At 40.5% G+C, this 19702-nt stretch overlaps 1 protein-coding gene and 1 pseudogene across 1 annotated transcript in view; both read right to left on the bottom strand.

Annotated features, from left to right (window-relative positions):
- LOC127204798 (GREB1-like protein) overlaps nt 1-19702 on the bottom strand; it is a 294756-nt gene that overhangs the window by 176806 nt on the left and 98248 nt on the right. Inside the window, exon 2 of the mRNA XM_051164015.1 lies at nt 4200-4306. The gene's annotated coding sequence lies outside the window, so the exon portion shown is untranslated. The remainder of the gene's footprint in view (nt 1-4199; nt 4307-19702) is intronic.
- The window catches only part of LOC127204796 (GREB1-like protein), a 138973-nt pseudogene that overhangs the window by 21023 nt on the left and 98248 nt on the right, over nt 1-19702 (bottom strand).

The following is a 19702-nucleotide window of genomic DNA, read 5'->3' as shown; positions in this document are numbered from 1 at the left end:
AAATAGCCACAGTGATATGCGCAGTGATTTCAAAGGGTTAGGAACACTGTCACAGGGAGAGGAAACAGGACTTTACTTCACACTGTGACAAAGGGATACAGTGTTCCTACAGGAAACCTTCACTTTCTCCCCTGAAGTGCCAGGAATTCTTCTGTAAGAGAAAAACATCTTGTCAGGACTCTGGAGCTGGTACAATTCCTACATAAGCCCAGAGCAGCAGAGCAGAGGCAGCGAGGGACCTCCGCATGTCACCAGAGACCAATTTTTCAATAGGGAGAAACGTCAATAATCCAGAGCAGGAATCATTAAATAATGAGAAACGCTTCCAAAGTGTGGCTCAGCACATCCATCAGGACTGTCACGGGCGGATGTCATAGCCTTGCGACTGCAAAGAATACACCTCTGTGAGGATTGGAAGCTGCGTAAAGCTCCAGAGGCAAAAGTTAATTTCCCAAACACAAATGTTATTTAAAAGATGCTCGTAAAACAACTTACTAAATAGCAACAGATATTTCTGAAAGTATGGCTGCAAAGATAATGATGATTTTTTTTTTCTTAGTTTCTGTTATTTAACTACCCCTGTCTGGTTTTTAATGATTGTTTAGAAAGTGAGCTGTAAGCCCTGAGCCATTAGATAATGCATTAAAGACTTGCACAGTTTGCTGGTTTGAGGTGATGGTGGATAATTCAATGTAGAAACAAGCTCCTGGCACGCACATTGGAGGGAGGGGCTAAAGCAATCCAGGCTCAAAGTAAGAACCGTAAAACACGGGTGCATCTAAGGCGGCAAATCAAACTGTGCTTCAGAATCAGGAAAATGTGATCATTTTTCTTAGTAATCTTTGTCAAACAGCTGGCTTTTTTTCCAAACAGACATGAGTCTGGGGCATTTCACAAATGCACCTGCACTGTACAACTGTGAAGCCACACACTCTGCTGCAATTTGGAAGACACTAAAGAAGGGGAACACAGTTTCACAGAGAGCAAGTGAGCCTCCCATCTGTGTATGGAGCCCCTCCTTCTGTCCCCCCCACCCCCACCCCATGCGCCCCCCCTTTCACCATCAGTCTTTCCTTATCTAATTAACTCTGCTGATTGCACTTGTCAGGTTTGCCGCAATTTCAATGCTACTTAAACAGCTGTGCGTTTTCTCTAGGCAATTATCAGTGACCACACTCAGGTTTCTAAATTAGTTGTTGAAAGGCGCTTTAACCTTGAGAAAATAGACCCTCGTGTATGTGCTCCCTGAAAAGGAGTCATTACTGAAAAAAGGACTGAGAAAAGTCACATTCCTGTAGTTAATAAATACATTAATTGCAACACTAATTTACAAATTAGTAAAAGTGTCTAAGTAAGCCTAACCTGGACATTATTCTTCGACATATATGTGTTCTTTTCATATCGGTATGTATGCATAACATACAAAGGAGAATATCAAAAACACTGCCGAAGCCCTCTGACAGTGCCAGCACCTGTCTGCTAGGAGGCTGACATCTTTAAAGGTGTTCACAAATCATTCAGTGCTCTCTGGGGTCACTACTGAGGCAAACGGACCTCTCCCAACAGGCATATTCCTCACCCCTGTTTCTCCACCTCCTTTCAAAGAGAATACCCCATGGTATACTGCCATTCTTTGTCAGTGTAGGGGATAGAACCTAGAGCCTCACATATGCTGGCCAAGGGCTGGACCACTGGGCTACAAGATAGAACATTTTTATTCTTGACTCTGATACTGACTTTCTTCTTTCTGCTACAATATATATAAGAAATATTTTTTTTAAAGGAAGAAGTGGAGGATTTGTGGTTCTTCATCAGCTTACAGTCCCCTTCTATCAACTATTAATGGTGAAAATGAAGGTGTCCAAGACAGAGCTGCAGCTCAGTGGTTGAATTCTTGCCTTGGTGTACATGAGGCCTCAAGTTCAATCCCCAGAGCCACATGCACACACAGAAAATAATAATAATTCAAAAAATTAAAAAAACTGGAAGCCAGAAACCTGCTTCATGTGTCATGTATGCCTTTTATAAATTATGTTAAAATACATTTAAAGTTAACCTTCTAGAGTTAGCAAGTTTGGGTATTTGTGTGTAACACAGGTCTGGAGCATGTAGAACAATTCTGAAATAAGTGTGGTGCAGCTCCCTGCCCTGACACCACCTAATCACCTTCTATTCCAAGAAAAGAAAAGGCAGTACTTGAACAGTGTAAAATTCTTTGTTGCGACAGAAACATTAAAATGATAAATGTTCTGGAAAGCAAAGTACACTTCAGATCCTAACTTTTCTTTCAGACCTGTGCTGAGTCTAATAGCGCTCGCCAGCACTCGGTGAGGATTATCCCTCCATTAGACAAAAGCTAGCGCTCCTTAGATAAATCAGGAGTTACTGCCACAAGACTCATAAAACCTTTTCACAACACAGATTTTCAAGGGAGTCCTTTAAGGTTTTAGGAGGCTGCTCCTTTTACTAAGTAACAAAATACACCCCATGGTGTCTCACTGACCCCGCTCAGCTGTCCTTTGACCTCTCCAATTGTTGAAGCCTAACCAGGGCCCACAGAATTTGCCTCCCATATCAAAAAGGCTAATGTTGCTCCCTCCTGGCACCTGGTGAAACAAAACGCAACAGTTCTCTCTCTCCTGCCTCCTCCCCTCGCCGGCCATCTTCCAGATGTTGAGGCAGTACTGGGTTCAGGTGTCTCCAGGCTGAAGTGGCAATGCCCCTCTGGTTCTCTCTGGCCTCAGAAGGATACAACGGGTCATAAAAGAGGACGAGAGCTTTGGCCTCCCTTGAAAACACCAGGCTATTTAAACACATTGCAGCTTCCAAAGGAGAAGAGAGACTTTGGGGGATATGTTCCTTCTAGAAGCCAAGAGTCACCTAAAGCAGTCACCCTAAATTCTCAATTCCTAACAAGTTTTTTTCCCTTGCTATTGGAAGAGGGTGAACCAGTATCAACTTTCCCCCTGAATTAAAAGCTTTCTAAAAACAAAGCCAAAAACATTCTGTAAAACTTCTTTAACACATGCCCCAGAACATTAGCAAACAAAGTAAAATTTACATATATGATATAATTTGGGTCTAGAAGGCTCTTATCAGACACTTTGAAAGAATATTACAATCAACAAAGAGGAACCAAAAAGTGTATTTGTAGGGATGAGTGGGCAGTGAACATTATCAGGGCACTCTGCATACGTGGATGAAAATCTCAAAGAATAATAAAATTAAAAAAAAAAAAAAAAAAAAGGAAAAAAACCCAAACCAAGATGTAAAAAATGTTTAAGAGATTCATGTGGCTGTGTGTGCAAGCCTGCATGTACGGATGCCACAGAGGCTGTAAGGGGTCCGTGGAGCTGGCTGTGTGTGCAAGCCTGCATGTACGGATGCCACAGAGGCTGTAAGGGGTTGTGGAGCGGGCTGTGTGTGCAAGCCTGCATGTACGGATGCCACAGAGGCTGTAAGGGGTTGTGGAGCGGGCTGTGTGTGCAAGCCTGCATGTACGGATGCCACAGAGGCTGTAAGGGGTTGTGGAGCGGGCTGTGTGTGCAAGCCTGCATGTACGGATGCCACGAGACTGTAATGGGTTTGTGGAGCGGGCTGTGTGTGCAAGCCTGCAATGTACGGATGCCAACAGAGGCTTGTAAGGGGTCCGTGGAGCGGGCTGTATGTGCAAGCCTGCATGTACGGATGCACAGAGGCTGATAAGGGGTCTGTGGAGCGAGCTGTGTGTGCAAGCCTGCATGTACGGATGCCACAGAAGACTGTAAGGGGTGTGGAGCGGGCTGTGTGTGCAAGCCTGCATGTACAGATGCCACAGAGACTGTAAGGGGTCCGTGTGGAGTTTCAGTGGAGTGCCTGATGTGGGTGATGGGAAAACTTCAGTTCTGTAGAAAAGCAATTAGTAAGTACTTCTACCCACTGAAGATTCTCTTTAGTTCTTGAATTCACATTTTTTTCAATTATGTATACAGGAAATACAGAGCTAGTAGGGAGAAAACTTAGTCTTGAGTAAGTTTTACTGGGGGAGTAGAGAAGACAGAGAATAGGTTTGCAGGGGTTGGGGCAGAGCAGGGTTATTTGTAAACACCTGCTTAATTCGTTTGAAGATCAAATATGGTTACTTTATTTAAACTGTAAATCAACTTCCTACAACATTTGATCATGAAAAATTTGAGAAGAGGAACATAGTCTTACAATACCTTGGTTCATATATTAACATTTTTGAGTTATGTTCATGGTTAAGTTAGGCAGTCAACATCCCAGGGAGCTTGTTCTCGGTCAGAACTTTCTTAAGGTTTCTTTGCACCTATAAAAATATAAAAACATACAATGCATAAAAACACAAGTTATTTCCAAGTGCCTTTTATTCTACAACATAACAAATCTGTATATCTAAAATTCTACAAAAATCACAGAAGTTACCCAAGTCTTACCTGACTCTGTACTTGTTACAATGGGAAAATATAAAGACAGCCTCTCTTCCTCAAACAACCGCGCACGAATATATATGCAAAATGGATTTTGTTTTTCTTAGACCGACTCCACTCCTTCCCTCAGTGCAAGCTTATCATAACACTAAAAGTCCACAGAATACTTCTATCTTGGAAATGGAATTAACATAACTTACATTTCTTATTTTGAGGCACTTGGGTATTTTACAATCCTTGATATTTGCCTAAAGTTAATTTATCCAAAAACATAGAAAAGATAAAATAGCTAATACTGAAATAATATTTTTCAACTTTTTGAAATTTCTTAATTATTTCTGGGAAGAAAAATTGAAAGAAGAGAAAGGGCTATTTCTTGCCTTTCTGAGCAGTGCATTTCTAGGAGGTATTATTAATTTTAATTACCTACAGTTGACTGAATAGTGTGCTTAGTACTCTTCGATAATTAGATTATGGTGAATGCAAGCTATTGCATGAAATAAAGATAAAGCTGTAAAGCCTTAAATGAATTAAGCAACTTGTCAGTAAGTTTTACACATAAAATAGAAGCAGTTTTTACTGCATCTAAAAGAAAACCAACACTTCTTAGTTTTGTAAGAATGTACTAAGTGCAATACAAATGTTTATAACACTACTTGAAGTCATGTTAAAGAAAATATTTTTGTACTTTCTTTTTATGTTTGAAAGAGAGAAAAGAAACATTTCAGATTTGAGGATATAAATATCTTAACCTCATAATATTGGAAGAATGCCTTCCCACAAAACTCAGGCCCTGGACTGTCAAGCTCACATATTTCCCACTCATACATACACAGATAGAATCTTTCAGATTCGGGAGCCTTCCTACCTAATCCAAACATGAGATTACCCCATATGGTCAATGAGGTCAGACCGCATTACTGCCAACGAGAACTGTCCAACTCTGCAAGTCCCTTAATGATTTTTAAAAAGGTCAATAATCCAATTCCAATAGCTTTGGAGTCTAAAATTGCTAATTTTTAGCCACGCGCTGCACACTTCACCTGCAAGTAATGACATTTTTGTATTTTCTTCTAATTACACTCAAAGCTAAGACCTTTGGCCCTGGGCCACAGACCCCTATTCAGGCTGCACACATTTTCTTAAAGGACCTGATCCTTTGTTGTCATTCTTCCTCTCATCTATTATTTACGCCCATGGAGAAGGAGACATTCCACCATTTGTACAGCTTAAAGCTTCCAACCATCTCAATGACTTTGCCTTTCAACCGATGAGCTTTTTCCTAGACAAATGCCAAAAAGTTTGACAAAATCATTTTTTTTTTTCAGTTGCCCTTTCTATCCCCTCTTCTACGCCAGCCAACCTCCTTCCTTCTCTTGTCCCACTGGAGGACTTTTGCGTGCCTAAGGATTTACACACTGTGATGTGACCAACAAAACTAGTACAATACAAACCTCCAACAACTGATGGATCAATAAAAATTATACATTTTCTTCCATCACAGAATCCATTAAACGAAATTGGAGACAATTTAAAATAACTTAAAACCCACCCACGGCCTCCATTAAAACACAGACTGCCCCCCCAAAAGCATTTAGAAAACAGTGAGGCTATTCATTACATGGCAAAAAATTTCAAGTGTTTCAATGTGCTCATCAGTTGCTTGAAAGAAAGGAGGGAAAAGGAAAAAAGAGAAAGTAAACTGAAATGGCTGAAAGTTTGATTTTTAGCCTAATCTTTCAAATATTTTAAAGCAAAATCTTCATAAACCACTCCTACTGCTATTACTATTTCCCAACTCTTTACACACACACACACACACACACACACACACACACACACACACACACACACACACGCATTTTGGAAATCAGAAGCACAAAATTGTTACCCTGATGTAGATCACTCCCTCAGACCACAACAGGCCACCAAAAGACTCTGAGCTCCAAGATGTTTATAAAATGACAGTGATTCATCCTTGCTCTCTCGCCCTCTATTGCTCAGCTTACTCTTGATTTCTAAGTGTTTCCTTGTTGTCTGTCCTCTGCAGACCCTGAAACCTCTTGTCTTCTCTTGTTTTCACCATTTGCTTCACCCAGCAGTTCACTGGAGACCCATCCATCTTGTAATGCCTAGAGTGACAGATGCTCTCCAGAGCAACCACACTGCTGAGTGAACAAAAGATAACATCACCTCCAGGAACTCCAGAGAGAAATACAACCGCAACCTTAGGACAGGGTCTGACTTGACAGACATCGGACCATAAACCTCTTCTAAGTGAAAAAGAAAACAATTGCCACACACACAACAAAATCTGACACAATCAAAGGCGAAAAAGAGTGATCATTTGTGGATCGCCTTTTCACTCTGTAACTCACTCTTCCTCCCCGGTGCTTTTATATTGGGGCAATTCACTCTCCAAGAGGCAAGAGGTGTTCTTGGGAAGAAAAGCCTTTCTCAAGTGTCTTCTTTTATTCAACAATATTCAAAGTGAAATTCATTGACGTTTTTGTTGCAGGAAACCCAAGGCTTCAATTCCGTCTGACCCTTCTTGTTTGCGTAAAGCAGTATCTAGACTCAGAAACGCTGCCTCTATTCTACTGCTATGAAAGGGACACTCAGGCTTTGCAAATTAAAAACACATTAAGCACATCAGAAATTAAAACGCAACATGTGACACAATGTCAACAATATGTGTAGCTCAGAATAGAAAAGCTCACCATTCATTAATCAGACAACCTCCAACTTGGGTTTAAAAAGGCAGTGGACAGGAGAGCACCCTGGGAAGGGCCACAGGCTCTCCCCTAACAAAGGAGAGGCCATGTGAACACCTCCTGGCAGCAAACCAATGCAGGGAGCTGACCACGCAGGAGAGTCTGCTGATCTTGAGTTCGGGGTTTGTCCTTATTTCAAACACAATGGGCAATAAGTTCACTTCTAAAATTCAAGTGCCAGGAGGGGGAAGTTCTGAAGAATCTGCAAGTTCAATCAAAACACTGTGACCAATGCCGATTATGGACACTAACAGCTCATTTTTATGACAAATACCAAGAGGTAAGCCTCTGTTGTAGAGAAATATGTTGTTATTCTAAAAAAAAAGAACAAATACTACAAATATCTATGGTACATCTAAAGACCTCAGAATGTCCAAGGAAGGGCTCATCAACAGTATTTCTATGAACTGCTAGCAAAGTAAATGATAATATTTGTTTAGTAAAATATTTAAATTTTTATTTGCAATGTTTATATATAAAGCTTTTAATTTGCGCTAAAACTGGGATGAGTTTGTAGTTTGTAATGACTCCTCTCACCTTTATATTCCAAAAATAAGCATGAAATTTAAGAGATGTTTTATCTATTGTGTTTAAATTATTTGGAGAATTAAAAGAATTAGCTCTATAAACCAACACCCCTTATTTAAGCATATTATTTAGCTCCTTGCTTTGGCATATTTATAAATACCATAGTACAATTTTTTATAACCTCAGAATTTCTTATTTTATTTTTAAGGCTGGCAAAAATACACACAAAATAATGAAGTGAATGTGTACAACTTGGTAACACAATAGGAAAAGATTAAATAATTACAGAATGACAATCATCTCGTTGAAGACTTTGTTTACCATGAACTGGATCAACATAATTTTCCTAAAATAGTATGTCCTTGGGTACTCTAAAACTTGTGCTCTAGTGGCAGGAGAGATGTGACCCTCAAGTGACAGCACCCCTGCAAATGGCATCCAAAAGACCCAATTAAATTATCTTCTAAACACAATGGGCTCCATATGTATGTGTGGAAAGCATGCCCCTATGGAAAGTTCTTATTGCCTGACTGGTCAAAAACAAAGTAAGACTTTTCTTTCTTTGAGGGTCGCTTCCAGATCACAGTCAGGGCTAGAAACCCACACAGGGGAAAAATCCATCAACATGAAATCCTAAGAGGGTTTACCCTTCACCATCTTATTTGCACTTCAAAACCCTGTGAGTCCCCCAGCTAAAGGCCAGGGCCAAACCATCTCAACAGTAAGCGGTGGCCAGTGGTGATCTGTCTTCCATTTGGCTTCTGGAAGGTTCCCTTCCAGGACAAGAGCACTCCCCGAGTCCCCACCATCACTTCTGCCTGCAGCCTTGGGTCTGTAACACCATACAAACAACCCATAAGCTTTTCCAGCCACAGGCGAGAGCGTGTGCAACTCAGAATTTGGCACATTTTCTTGGCAGTGTTATGAAGTAGAAGGCCCTGAGTAATCAGAACGCTGCAGACACTAGGGGTAAAGGGCAGGTTCTCCTTGTTCTAGCCTGGGAAAGTGAAGAAGCCTCCCAAAATGCAGCCTTTCCTCTTGCTTGCATCAATGTTCACAGAACTTCCAAAGCTCTTTCCAACTTATCCCAATATATCTCTTCCTTTTGGGTAACATTCGCCAACTTCCATCAGTGTGGGGTCAACTTAATTAAAACTTGCACACTGTAAAACATGTTTAACAAGTCCAAAGAGTAAAGATTTCATAGGTCACAAACTCCTGGGTCAAAAAGACCTAAAAACAGGGGAAAGACTCGTTATGACTCAATTGACTTTTGCCCCCTTCTTACCAGACACTAGCACCACCGTGTCAATGTACAGACTTCCTCAAGCAAAATGACCTCTGGACAACAAATAATGGTTAGGAAAACCAGGTTGTCATGCGTTAACCACAGTGGGATTATCCTCACAGAGAGAAGACACTGTGTCACCGGGTATGACTAACTCATTTCATAATTATGTCACTGCGCTTCTCAGAACGAGAACAGAAGGCACTGATACACTTTTTCTGTCCATTCATTTTTTTGCTTTATTTAAATGACTTTAATTTTCTAACTGCTACTGATAGGTCCCATTTAAATACTATACTGACAACATGCACAGAATATTTTTTATAGTGATAGTAGTCTCACAAATTGAAAACTTTCTACTTATTTAAATTCATTCATTTTCAACAATTACATGAATGTATAGAATGTATTCTATCATATTCACTCTCTTCTCTAGTTCCCATTATTTCTTTGTCCCAACTAGGACCTCCTGTGTCTATTCAGTTATTTATTCTCCTCCTGCCCCCTCTCTCTCTGTTTTTGGAGACAGGGTTTCTTTGTGTAGCCTTGGCTGTCCTGAACTCATTCTGTAGACCAGGCTGGCCTTGAACTCACAGAGAGACCCACCTGCCTCTGCTGGGATTACAGGTGTGTGTCACCAATATCTGGCCTGTGTCTTTTTTGACTCCTCTTTTCCTCCAGTGCAGCCAGTCAGATTTGCTGCATGTTGGTGATTTTGCCCACCACGCCACCCCATCCAGAAGACGGTGCTGTATAGAGAGCCTACAAATTCTTTCACGCTAACTTCATAGAGACTCCAAAGAGAAAAGTGTGTTTAACTTAAATCTAATGCTTTAACAAAAATATGACCAATAATTAAATAAGGATGGGACTAATTCAAGAAATACAAATATTTGTCAATTAACAGTAAAGAATAATTTATGTCTTGAGAGTTTTAATTTCTTTCATAAAAACTCTACTGCAAACATATTTTAATCCCATGAACAAATATATTTCATTTTATAAGCCTTAACTACCAAAAATTCTAGAAAACTCACTTCTTTGAGGAAACAATTTTTATTGTGTGTTGCCAGACTAATGATTCCGAGATTTATATTTTGAGATGACATAAATATTCCAACCATACATATTAAATAAGAATAAATAAGTAACTAAAAGCCTCAAAGCCATTAAACTTTATATCACTGAAAAAATGTGTTTAAATAATAATATTGAGGGAAGTAAATTTCTTAGCCTACTGCAGGACATAAAGAAAAAAAAATGCCTTCCTTAGAGAATTGACAAAAGTAATTGATCTACCAGACAGGAAACATTCAATCTCCATTAAATATTTATTCAGTGCACAGACTGTTTGGACCTCAAAGAAAAACCAACAAAGTAAAAAAGAAGTCCACTGAAAAATACTACGTATTGGTGGATTAAATTGATGTTAATAAATTAGAAAATAGTTTATTTTCAAAGATTAGAACAATAGTATTAATAAAATACCCACATTACTATAATAAAGCAACAGATTTAATGCAGCCATGATTAAAATTTCAATAATATTTTTCACAAAAATAGAAAAAAATCCTAAAATTTATATGGAGTCACAATAGATAGTAAATAGTCAAAGATTTCTTAAACAATCCTCCACCAGCACCAATGCCCCCCCCCCCAAAAATAGAGAAGGAAAGAAGGAAGAAAGGACAAAACAAAACAAAACAAAAAACTCCAAAGGAATCAGACCATGAGGCTTCAAAACTGACTTTAAAACTGTGGTGATGGAAACAGCATAGTCCTGGCATAAAAACACCCACACGGACATAAGAGTAAACCAGTGGAACTGAATAGAGGACTCAGAAATAAATTCACACACTATCACCTGGTCCTCAACAAAGAGGTTAAGAACATACAATAAACTATTGGGGAAACTGGATGTTCAACATACAATGAAATCACAAACTTATCTCGCACTATTTACAATTCAAAATGGTTTTATGAACTCTGAATATAAAACCTGAAACCTATACAGTTGCGTTCTAGCTAAGCATGGTGTCTCATGCCTTTAACCTCTGCTCTCAGGCAGGAGAGGCAGGTGGATCTCTGTGAGTTTGGTACCAGTCTAGTTTACAGAGCAAGTTCCAGGGCAGCTAGAGCTACTTAATAAGGTCTCATCTTAGAAAAACGAACAAACAAACAAACAAACAAACAAACAAAACTTACTAGGAGACAGTGTTGGCAAAAAGCTTTATGACAAGGATCTGAGTGATGAGGTTTTAGACATGATTCCAAAAGCATAGGCAATAAAAGTAAAGTTGGCAAATGGGATTATGTCATATTAAAAAGCTTCTGTACCTCAAATGAAAAGAGAGAGCGAAGACAGCTTACAAAATGGGAGAAAATATTTGTAAGTCATGCTTTAATAAGGAGACAAACCCCAAAAGAATAAGAAGCTCAACCAACAAAATAAACCATCCCCAAAATTCAATCTTCATCTCCTACAAAGGCAACATAAACAATAGGAGAAGATTTAATCAAGAATATGAAGATATATATAGTGACAGAACCAAAGATGATTGTCACTAGAAGATGTACACATACAGGGTCAAGGGTGCATGCACTGTCAGCATGAGTAACCTCCAGGGAAATGCAAATCAAAAGCGCAGAAGGAGGTGATGTCACACCTGTTAAAATGCTGTCTTCCAAAAGGTGATGGTAAACAATGACAAACATTAGAGAGGACACAAGGAAAGGGGACACTTGTGCACTGTTGCTGAGAACATAAATGGGTTGAGCCACGTGGGAAACAGTACGCAGTTCCACAGGAAGTTAAAGCCACAGCTTCCACCCGAGCCAGTGGTCCCTGGCTGTTCAGACCAGGATCCCAGCAGTGTGCTTCCTGGGTTCCATTGCCCAGGGCTCTTCAAATAACAACTGTTATCTGGAGTAAGCAACTGTGACCACATGCAGCCCTGTAATTGCTCTGGCTTGTAACCAGGCTGTTAAGTCCCCACTGTGCCTTGTACATAACCTAACTTTCTCTTAGGTAGCTTTGCACACGGAAGACAGTATGAACACTAATCTTGTAATTTTTGTCTAATTAACACAGGTACAAAAGCAATTTATGTACCAGGCTCTGTATTTCAAACTTTTTCAGGATAGCAAGATGCAGTATAACGCTGAGCTGTGAAGCTGAGCAGAGACATGGGAGGCTGGGAAGCAGGGAGGCAGGGAGGCTGGGAGGCTGGGAGGCTGGGAGGAAGTGAGGCAGGAAGGCAGGGAGGCAGGGAGGCAGGGAAGCATGGGAGGCAGGGAGGCAGGAAAGCATGGGAGGCAGGGAGGCAGGAAAGCATGGGAGGCAGGGAGGCAGGGAGGTAGGGAGGCTGGGAGGCTGGGAGGAAGTGAGGCAGGAAGGCAGGGAGGCAGGGAGGCAGGGAAGCATGGCAGGCAGGGAGGCAGGGAGGCAGGAAAGCATGTGAGGCAGGGAGGCAGGGAGGTAGGGAAGCATGGGAGGCAGGGAGGCAGGGAGGCAGGAAAGCATGGGAGGCAGGGAGGCAGGAAAGCATGGGAGGCAGGGAGGCTGGGAGGCTGGGAGGAAGTGAGGCAGGAAGGCAGGGAGGCAGGGAGGCAGGGAAGCATGGGAGGCAGGGAGGCAGGGGGGCAGGAAAGCATGGGAGGCAGGGAAGCAGAGAGGCAGGGAGGCTGGGAGGCTGGGAGGCTGGGAGGAAGTGAGGCAGGAAGGCAGGGAGGCAGGGAGGCAGAGAGGCAGGGAAGCATGGGAGGCAGGGAGGCAGGGAGGCAGGGAAGCATGGGAGGCAGGGAGGCAGGGAGGCAGGAAAGCATGGGAGGCAGGGAGGCAGGGAGGCAGGAAAGCATGGGAGGCAGGGAGGCTGGGAGGCTGGGAGGAAGTGAGGCAGGAAGGCAGGGAGGCAGGGAGGCAGGGAAGCATGGGAGGCAGGGAGGCAGGGAGGCAGAAAGGTAGGGAGGCAGGGAAGCATGGGAGGCAAGGAGGCGGGGAAGCAGGGAGGCATGGGAGGCGGGGAGGCAGGGAGGAAGGGAGGCGGGGAGGTGGGGAAGCATGTGATAACATTTGTAGTTTCCCTCCATCTGCTGACTGGTTCTTAATTTCCTTTTCATTCACCGTCTAGCAAGGAACTGATGGAGTGTATGGAAGCTGTCTTTGAGGGGCTCTTATTCATCTACACCTCCGGCTGCAAGACTCTTTCTGACTAATATAATTATCAAAATACTAAACAAGAGATAGTGTGCAATTTCAAAGGCCATACAAGATACTGCCACAGGTTCTGCCTCCCTCTCCTCCTCCTGAAGAAGGGCCCTTCCTGTAAGGACACAAGGAGTTCTGTACATAGGTCCTCATGGTAGGAATGTAGACTTCTGCCCAAGAGCCAACAGTGATGTCCTTGGTCACTGTCCTCACCTCCTTTTGGTACCCTCTGCATCATGTGCAGTGACACCATCTCTATCATGTACAGTAACATCAATCATCTTTATCATGTGCAGTGACACCATCTCTATCATGTACAGTAACATCAATCATCTCTATCATGTGCAGTGACACCATCTCTATCATGTACAGTAACATCAATCATCTCTATCATGTGCAGTGACACCATCTCTATCATGTACAGTAACATCAATCATCTCTATCATGTGCAGTGACACCATCTCTATCATGTACAGTAACATCAATCATCTCTATCATGTGCAGTGACACCATCTCTATCATGTACAGTAACATCAATCATCTCTATCATGTGCAGTGACACCATCTCTATCATGTACAGTAACATCAATCATCTCTATCATGTGCAGTGACACCATCTCTATCATGTAGCAGTAACATCAATCATCTCTATCATGTGCAGTGACACCATCTCTATCATGTACAGTAACATCAATCATCTCTATCATGTGCAGTGACACCATCTCTATCATGTGCAGTACATCAATCATCTCTATCATGTGCAGTGACACCATCTCTATCATGTACAGTAACATCAATCATCTCTATCATGTGCAGTGACACATCTCTATCATGTACAGTAACATCAATCATCTCTATCATGTGCAGTGACACCATCTCTATCATGTGCAGTAACATCAATCATCTCTATCATGTGCAGTGACACCATCTCTATCATGTACAGTAACATCAATCATCTCTATCATGTGCAGTGACACCATCTCTATCATGTGCAGTAACATCAATCATCTCTATCATGTGCAGTGACACCATCTCTATCATGTGCAGTAACATCAATCATCTCTATCATGTGCGTGACACCATCTCTATCATGTGCAGTAACATCAATCATCTCTATCATGTGCAGTGACACCATCTCTATCATGTACAGTAACATCAATCATCTCTATCATGTGCAGTGACACCATCTCTATCATGTGCAGTAACATCAATCATCTCTATCATGTGCAGTGACACCATCTCTATCATGTGCAGTAACATCAATCATCTCTATCATGTGCAGTGACACCATCTCTATCATGTACAGTAACATCAATCATCTCTATCATGTGCAGTGACACCATCTCTATCATGTACAGTAACATCAATCATCTCTATCATGTGCAGTGACACCATCTCTATCATGTACAGTAACATCAATCATCTCTATCATGTGCAGTGACACCATCTCTATCATGTGCAGTAACATCAATCATCTCTATCATGTGCAGTGACACCATCTCTATCATGTACAGTAACATCAATCATCTCTATCATGTGCAGTGACACATCTCTATCATGTACAGTAACATCAATCATCTCTATCATGTGCAGTGACACCATCTCTATCATGTCCAGTAACATCAATCATCTCTGTCATGTGCAGTGACACCATCTCTATCATGTGCAGTAACATCAATCATCTCTATCATGTGCAGTGACACCATCTCTATCATGTGCAGTAACATCAATCATCTCTATCATGTGCAGTGACACCATCTCTATCATGTACAGTAACATCAATCATCTCTATCATGTGCAGTGACACCATCTCTATCATGCTCTCAGGATAAAGTCAATATCCCCAGTGCCCACCTTACAGTGATTTCAGAAAAGATGATTTTTTTTTTTTTTTAGGACAGGACATCTCTGTGTAGACTTGGCTGTTCTGGACTCACTTTGTAGACCGGGCTGGCCTCAAACTCACAGAGATGCACCTGTCTCTGCCTCCTGAGTGCTGGGATTACAGGTGTATGCCATGGTGCCCAGCTTATTGTAAGTCTTTTATCTTCTTGATTATTCTTAGGTTTTTTCCTTTCTTTTTTTTAAAAAAAAATTATGGGATAGTCTTCCCAAGTTTTTTTTCTGGTTGTTTGTAACATAGAATGTGTTTATTATGTTGTATGTCTATTTTTAAATTCATCAGGATTTTCATCATGAAGTCATATTGAACCTTGTGAAATGCCTTTTCTATTTATATGGTGTTTTACATTCATTAGGTTGCATATGCTGAGTGAATTTGCCATCTGTAGGATGAAAACAACTTGGTTGCAATGTGAGAACTTCTTAATGTGTTCTTAAATTTGGTTTACAGTAATTTATTTCTAGAGACACCAAGCAAACAAAGAAGTAGTCAGAAAGGAGAATGATATTTGAAGAAAACAAACAAACAAACAAAGAAAGGCCCTTCTGAATGAACAGAGTCCTTACCTAATGTTATTTCCCCATAAAAGCCACTCAGGATAAAGAGAGATGGCTCAGTGGTTAAGAAGAGCATTTGCTGCTTTTGTACAGGTTGAGGTTGGTTCCCAGCACCCATAATGTGGCTAGCTCACAACTGCCTGCTAGTCTGGCTCCAGAGAATCTGATACCATCTTCTGGCCTCTGTGGGCAGCTGGGGCTCATGCAGTGCACATACATGGAAACAAAATACTCACACACAAAAATAAAATAAACCATAAGACAAAAATTTTAATTAAAAATTCTCTTTTGCATGTTTGTTATTTGTTTCTTGAGACAGAACCTTTCTATATAGCTCAGACTGGCCTCCAGCTCATGATTCTCCCACCTCAGCTGCCAAGTGATGGAATTATATATGCATTTTACCACATCTGGCTAAAAAGAAGCTTGGAGTTTGGGTTCAGTGTACTGGTAATTCTGTGAGGTGGACCAAAAACCGTGTACTCATTGTCTTTCACTATTTAAGAAAAGGGTAGGACCAGGCGATGGTGGCACATACCTTTACTTTCAGTACCCAAGAGACATAGGCAGGTGGATTTCTGAATTTGAGGCCAGCCTGGTCTACAGAGCAAGTCCAGAACAGCCAGGGCTACACAGAGAAACCCTGTCTTAAAAAACAAAACAACTTTTCCAAAGAAGCCTTCCAGGCCCCAGAGACACAGGTTCCAGCCTCTGGCCTACTGCCCTACCCACCTTCCCGAGGAGGGCTGCCAGGCCCCAGGAACATCCAGGAATCCTTTAGGTACCAGGAACACCCAGCCAACACCAAGGACAGATGGCTAAAGGCCAGTGTCAGAACACAAACATCAAGAGCCAGGGCAATATGGCCTCACCAGAAACCAGCTGTCCCTACTACAACAAGCCCTGGATATCCAAACACAGCTGAAACACAGCAAATGACCTTAAATCTATTCTTATGAAGATGCTAGAGGTTTTACTATTTGTTTGTTTTTCTGTTTTAGGTTTTTTTGAGACAGGGTTTCTGTGTAGCCTTGGCTGTCCTGGAACTCTTTCTGTAGACCAGGCTGGCCTCAAACTCACAGAGATCCACCTGCCTCTGCCTCCCAAGTGCTGGGATTAAAGGTATGAGCCACCACTGCCCAGAAGATAGAGGCCTTTAAAGAGGAAATGAATACATTCCTTGAAGAAACATAGGAAAATACAAACTGGTAAAAAAAGAAAAAAAGAATAAAACCGTTAAAGACCTGAAAATGGAAATAATAACAATAAAGAAAACACAAAATGAGTGAATCCTGGAAATCATTGATGCAAAAAAATAGATATTCCATGACAAAACAAAATTTAAATAGTATAAAAAATGCAGCCCTACAAAAGATACTAGAAGGAAAACTCCAACCCAAAGAGGTTGGAAACACAGGAAATAACTTTTGCAGCAAAACCAAAAGAAAAGAAATGCACGCATGCACACACACACACACACACACACACACACACACACACACACAGACACACACAGAGAGAGAGAGAGAGAGAGAGAGAGAGAGAGAGAGAGAGAGAGACCACCAACAACAACATCAAAATAACAGAAACTAACAATCATTGGTCATTAATATCTGTCAACATTAATGGACTAACTCTCCAATAAAAAGACACAGGCTAGCAGAATGGATCTGTAAACAGGATCCATCATTCTGCTGCATACAAGAAACACACCTCAGCAACAAAGATAGACATTACTTCAGAGTAAAGGGCTAGAAAAAGATTTTCTACCCAAGAAGCAAGCTGGAGTAGCCATCTTAATATATAATAAAACAGACATTTAAGCAAAATTAGTCAAAAGAGATGGGGAAGGGACACTTCATACTCATCAAAGGAAAAATCCACCAGGATGACATCTCAATTCTGAAAATCTATGCCCCAAATACAAGGTCATCCACATTTGTAAAAGAAACATTACTAAAGCTTAAATCACACATTGAAACCCATACATTATAGTGAGAGACTCTCTTTAAATAGATCATCGAGACAAAAACTAAATGAAGAAATAATGTAACTAACAGATGTCATAACAGATTTATAAAGAACTTTTCACCCAAACACACACAAAAAAATATCTTCTTAGCGCCTCACAGAACCTTCTCCAAAATTGGCCGTATAGACAGTCACAAAGGAAGCTTCAAAGATACAAGAAAATTGAAATAGCCCCTTATATCTTATCACATCACCATGGACTAAAGCTCGACATCAACAACAACAGGAACAACAGAAAGCCTACACACATGAACACTGAACAGCTTTCTACTCAATGACCACTGGGGTCAGGGAAGAAATAAAGACATTTAAAACTTCCTAAAATTCAACAATAATGAAGACACAACATACTCAAACTTAAGGGATACAATGAAAGCAGTGCTAAGAGGAAAGTTCATAGCACTAAGTACGTTCGTAAAGAAATTGGAGAGATCTCATACTAGCAACTTAATAGCACACCTGAAAGCTCTAGACCAAAAGGAAGCAAATACACCTAAGAGGAGTAGACAACAGGAAATAACCAAACTCAGGGCTGAAATCAATAATTAGAAACAAAAAGAACAATACAAAGAATCAACAAAACAAAGAGATTGTTCTTTAGAAAATTAACAAGATAGACAAACTCTTAGCCAAACTAACTAAAAGGTAGAGACAACATTGAAATCAACAAAATCAGAAATGAAAAGGGGGGCATTCAAACAGACACTGAGGAAATTCAAAGAATAATTGGGTCTTACTTCAAAAGCTGGTACTCGACAAAATTGGAAAATCTAAATGAAATGGATTATTTTCTTGATATATTCCACTTACCAAAGTTCAATTAAGATCAGATAAACCATTTAAATAGTCTTTTAACCCCTATGGAAAGTCTCCCATCCGAAAAAAAGCCCAGGGACAGATGGTTTCAGTGCGGAATTCCACCAGACTTTCAAAGAAGACCTAATAATACCAATACTCCTCAAACTATTCCACAAAACAGAAACCGAAGGAACTTTGCCAAACTCATTCTATGAGGCCAGAGTCACCTTTATACCTAAACCACACAAAGACCTAACAAAGAAAGAGAATTTCAAACCAATTTCTCTTATGAACATTGATGCAAAAATACTCAATAAAATACTTGCAAATCAAATCCAAGAACACTTCAAAAATATCATTCACCATGACCAAGTAGGCTTCATTCCAGGGATGCAGGGATTATTCAACATATGAAAATCCATTAATGTAATCTACAGTATAAATAAACTTTATACTGTGTATTTTTTTTATAAAGAAAAAATCTACAGGATTATTTCATTAGATGCTGGAAAAGCCTTTGAAAAAATCCAACACTCCCTTGTGTTAAAAGTCTTAGTGAGATCAGGGATACAAGGCCAGTACCCAAACACAATAAAAGCTTTATACAGCAAGCCTATAGCCAACATCAAATTAAATGGAGAGAAATCTAAAGCAATTCCACTAAAATCAGAGACAAAACAAGACTGTCCATTCCCTTGGTATCTCTTCAATATAGTTCTTATTGCTAGAGCAATAAGACAACTAAAGGAGGTCAAAAGGATATAAACTGGAAAGGAAGAAGTCAAAGTATCACTATTTGTGCATGACATGATAGTATATATAAGTGACCCCAAAAATTCTACCAGAGAACTCCTACAATTTTTAAACACATTCAGCAAAGTGGCTGGATTCAAAATTAACTATAAAAAAACAGCAGCCTTTCTGTATATAAATTATAAGCAGGTTGAGAAAGAAATTAGGAAAACAACACCCTTCTCAATAGCCACAAATAATATGAAATATCTTGGAGTCCCTCTAACCAAGCAAGTGAAAGACTTGTATGACAAAAACTTCAAGACTCTGAAAAAAGAAGTTGAAGAAGATATCAGAAAGTGGAAAGATCTCCCATGTTTATAGCTCCATAGGATTAACATAGTAAAAATGGCCATCTTACCAAATGCAATCTACAGATTCAGTGAAATTCCCATCA

The sequence above is a fragment of the Acomys russatus genome, chromosome 20 (genome assembly GCF_903995435.1).
Source record: "Acomys russatus chromosome 20, mAcoRus1.1, whole genome shotgun sequence".
In the NCBI taxonomy this organism is placed as follows: Eukaryota; Metazoa; Chordata; class Mammalia; order Rodentia; family Muridae; genus Acomys; species Acomys russatus.
This window is presented reverse-complemented; position numbering and strand designations above follow the sequence as displayed.